This window comes from Ovis canadensis, chromosome X (assembly GCF_042477335.2).
Source record: "Ovis canadensis isolate MfBH-ARS-UI-01 breed Bighorn chromosome X, ARS-UI_OviCan_v2, whole genome shotgun sequence".
Classification (NCBI taxonomy): Eukaryota; Metazoa; Chordata; class Mammalia; order Artiodactyla; family Bovidae; genus Ovis; species Ovis canadensis.
This window is the reverse complement of record NC_091727.1, coordinates 101,591,579-101,596,157: the sequence shown is the minus strand read 5'-3', so window position 1 is coordinate 101,596,157 and position 4,579 is coordinate 101,591,579. Positions and strand designations below refer to the sequence as shown.

Here is a 4,579-nt window from a genome sequence, read left to right as displayed (position 1 = left end):
AATAAGAGGCATTTTACATCTATATCTATCTATCTATCTATATCTATATCTATCTATCTATTTATCTATATGTTGGCTGTTGGTTTAGTCACTAACTCGTGTCTGACTCTTGTGACCCCACAGACTGTAGCCCGCCAGGCTCCTCTGCCTATGGGATTCTCCAGGCAAGGACACTGGAGTGGGTTGCCATTTCCTTCTCCAGGGGCTCTTCCTGACCCAGGAATCAGACCTGGGTCTCCTGCATTGCAGGCAGATTCTTTACCAACTGAGCTAAAAGGGAAGCCTATATATATACATATATACATACATATATACATATATACATATACATATGCATATGTATATATATATACATGTATGTATATATCTTGAGGTTTATCTTGAGTTTAGTTCCCTATTTCTGGAGGCTGAGAAATTCCACAATCTCCTGCCTACAAGGTATAAAGCCAGGAAAGCCAGTGGTATAATTCAGTCCAAGTCTGAAGGCCTGTGAACCAGGGGGGCTGGTGGTGTGAATCCTAGTTGAAGAGAAGGAGAAAACTAGGAGAAATGTTCTATCTCAAGCAGCGAGATAGGGAAAAAAGGGAAGAATTCTTCCTTTCTCTGCTTTGGTTCCATTTGGGCCCTCAACGGATTGGACGATGCCTACCCACATCGGGGAAGGCCTTCTATTTTGCTAAGTCACCGATTCAAATACTCATCTCATCCAGAAACACCCTCACAGATACAACCAGAAATAATGTTTAATTCGGACGCCCCATGACCAGTCAAGTTGGCACCTAAAATCAGCCGTCACAGTGGGCAGGGCAGCATCATGGACTGCTGCATAACACGGCACACCACGAAGCCTCAAGTGAGCTTTCCCATGGGAGGGACAGTGCTAGCATTAGATCATCTTTCCTAGGAGCACTGTGCACTGTGACCATGCAGTCCAGCTAAGGGACCCCGTGGCTATGTGGTCCACACACCATGTAGAGGGTAGATGAGTTAAACACTCGAGGTAGTCAGGCCTAGGGGAACTGTGCCCTCTTGTTTGTACAGTTCACAAGTTGCGAGCAGGTGCAGAAACCTCGCAGCAAGGGGCCTCCTGGAAGGAAGTGGGCTTCCAGTCTCACCTTGGATAACTGTGAAGCTTAGGGACATTTGCAGCAGAGATATGAACTCCTCATATCTTTCTTCCTCTAGCAATAGGAGGAATAACTCTTGTGGTTGGGGTGGGAACATGAATTCAGGAAAAGAGTTAGGGAAGTGATCTATGCCTGGGCCTTGTAGGAAGGACAAGATTTTCACAGATAGAAAAGCAGGAAAGGATATGAGATTCCTGAAAAGGGTCGTACCAATCCTAGCAAGCTTCTAAGAGTTAGCCTGTTGTCAGTGTTCCCTGGTCTTCCCCAAATGTCTGCAACCTGAACTCACTTGCAAAATATCCAGGTGCCAACCTTGGGTCCCTCACACCGTGCACAGCCCAGTACTATCTGACCCCAGAGCTCAGAGACAAGTCCTCTGCATCTCTGCTCTGATACATCTCCATGTCCGTATCTAATATGAAGAACTCACATTTTGCCTGGAAGGAGTAAAACTTGGAAGGCTTCCTGGAGGGGGAGGTAATTGATCTAGGCCCGTGTAAATTGAATGTGCATGCTTTCCAAAGTCTAAGATGACAAGAAACAAAGCACAAGGTATGTGCAGAGGCCTAAGAAGTCGAGCTAGGCCTTGAGGGATGGACACGGCTATAGAAAGACGTAGGAATACGACCAGAGATTTCCTGACGTCAGCTTGGGCCTTGGGAAATGGCCAGTTTCCCGCCAGTAGACCTGCCTGAGAGGAATGGCCGTTCTCCCCGTCAATCATCGCAGGCCCACCAATGACGATGTTGGGAGGCGGGGGCGTGAGAGCGGGAGGAAGCCCTAGCGCGTGCCTAAGCGCATGCCTAAGCGCGTGCCTGTCTGGATTGTGCTTCCGTAGACCGTTTTCCTCGGTTAGGATTTAACGTGGCGGCTCCCTTTCCGGAGATCGTAAAAGTGTAAGTTTTACTAACCTTACTCGTATTTGGCTGTCTGCGGTGTGAGTTGGAGAGTCGGGTAGATGGCGTGTCCTGATGGACACTTTGACAGACGTGTCTGCGGGCTCCTGGGTGGATGGCGGAGAAGACCTCTCAGGCACTTCCGGGGGGGTTGGTGTGGGGCATTATTGTAACGGCATGCTGAAACTTGAAGAAGATTTTCTTTGTTTAAATGTGGGTCTCGAAGCTTCCATCCCAGTTATGGTCTTAATGCTTTGTAGTGTTTGCGGCTTAAAGTGAGGGAAGGGCGGGTGCGTTTGGCTGGGTGGGTGGGGGCGCCGGACGGTCTGCCTGGTTGACTGGCGGCCGCCATGGAGCTGATTCTGCTTTCTGTTGTAGGGCGTTTGGGGTGGATATATCGCTGCCGGGGATTGGTCCAAATGTTGACCTTGGCCATTTTTGTGACCTCTCTTAACCATTGAGGGTATTTCTGTTATTTTCCACGTGAAACGAGACAGTAAGGCTCTGAGGGATCGCGTGCGGTGTTAGGACAGCTGACGGCCCTTGGCTGCCTTGGTGTTTTGTGGATAAGGGAAAGGGGAAGTTTGCCCCAGCCAGTCATGTTACGAGCTTCCAAGTTACCTAATTTTCCTGCAACTGTGTTCGGCTGTCCATCTGTAAGCAAGTCTCCTTGTAGATCTGTATAATCACTGTTTCCTTCAGGACCTGTGATGGAAAAATCTAGTACTGGCCAGCCTATGGGCCTGTAATGAGAAGAGAGTGGACCCGGAATTAGCTGTCCAGACCTGCCAGATGAGTAAGTGCTACCTTATGCTGTGTGGGGCCACAGATGCTGGGAGGAGGGTAGCATCCATCCCATCAGCTGTACCATTATTTAACATGGTGTTGAAATGTCTTCCCTGAGTCTCTAAGACAGGAACTTCCAACAATGTCAGGATCACTCCCTGAGCGCTGCTCAGACACTAGGTTTATAATCGATGCCTTTAACTAGTCAGTGGCATCTTTTTCCAGTTCACCCTGAGTGCCGTTCTTACAGACAGACTGAATTTATTAGAATGTCACATGTCCAGAAAGCCTCATCTTGCCATCCTCACATCAGAGCTCTGATCTGTCTTTTTATCCTTTTGGAAAACACTTGTAATACCAGGCAGAAGCAGGCTGGACTGGATGGGATTGTGAAAAACAAACTTCAGGAATCCAGAGACTGTGGGAGTGCTGTTTTCTTTCAGGTAGGGGAACATGGATTTGAATGTAATATAAAGCCAGCTCTGTTTAGGAAAGGGGAGAAAGATGAGGCCTGTACACCAAGTGAGCGGCAGAGAATGATAGTCTGCCAGTCTATCCCCTCTGTAAGCGGGTGGGCGTTTACTTTGCAGGGGTTCTGGAGGTGTAGGCTAACAAGTCAAGTAATATGCAGGTCAATACTTGACTAAATATTTACCCTTCCACAGTTTGTCGGGGTTTTTTGTTTGTTTGTTTGTTTGTTTTTTTTGCTTTGCAGATGTTGCTGAGACAATACATCGTGTTTCATTCAAAATAAATTTTAGTGTCTGAGTCTGACCCTTTCTTACTGTCATCTTTGAGCCTCAGTTTCCACATTTGCAAAATGGGAATGACACCTTGCTCTCGGGGATATCTCTTGTGTGGTTTTTGTAAAGTGCTCAGCACGCAGGAGGTATGGAGGGAATTAGTACACCATTTCCAGAAAGTGGGAAGGGAACATTGTGGCTTCATTTAGCTCGTCTCCCTACCTGTCCAGACCCCCATTTCAACCAAACGTTTGTTTCCTTTCACAGGGCCAGCAGATTTCCTCAGATATTACTGGGCTGCTCTTTGGAAACCAGCCTCATTAATCCTGCTATGATGCCAAGAGGTAGCCCAGCAGCTCACACCTTGCCTTGCCCTGAGCCACTTTCTGTTCTGGCCATCTCTGACGCCTTATGCTGAAGCTGATGTGGCTCAGCACCAAGTTCAGGCACCAAGAAGGTGCTTGTTAACTGGCAGTGTGGGAAAGGTCTCCTCTCTTTCATTGTCTGTATAACGTTACTTCTTTCCTGGGCAGGGGTTAATTTGTTGAAAATGTGCGGAAGAGTTTTCACAGTTGGGGTGGGGGAAACGCGCCAAATAGAAATATGAACTCTTCTAAGGTGCATTCAGAGACACTTCTAACCTCCAGTTTCATAGAAACCTCGGGCTCCTCTGTTGCTTTATTAGCACGGGTTTTATCCGGAAGGAGGCATCACAGAACCTGAATTTCATTCACCGAAGGTTAAAAGGAAATCCACATTTCTTTGTGATTGGAAACTAAAGTGTGTAGTCTTTAGAGGGCATGTTTAAAGGCTCTTTGGTTATCCCTGTAATTGGTGAAATTACTTTAAAGCTGTGAAAGAGGGGGGTGGTGATAGTTTCCTACTCAGTGAAAACCTGAAGCCTGAGATACTTAGAGAAACCTGTCCTAGGCGCATGTGCCTTCACCAAGTGGCATGACGATGATCAAAACTGGCTTATTTCCTAGTCAAAACAGTTGTGAAACTTGAGGATAACCGTGAGGCCTTC

At 47.3% G+C, this 4,579-nt stretch overlaps 1 long non-coding RNA gene across 1 annotated transcript; it reads left to right on the top strand.

Moving 5' to 3' along the window:
- Positions 1 to 2,381: 2,381 nt before the first annotated feature.
- Positions 2,382 to 4,348, top strand: LOC138930022 (uncharacterized). The gene is made up of 3 exons (XR_011446080.1): positions 2,382 to 2,819; positions 3,171 to 3,252; positions 3,820 to 4,348. It is a non-coding gene; the product is annotated as an uncharacterized lncRNA (long non-coding RNA).
- The last annotated feature ends 231 nt before the right edge of the window (positions 4,349 to 4,579 follow it).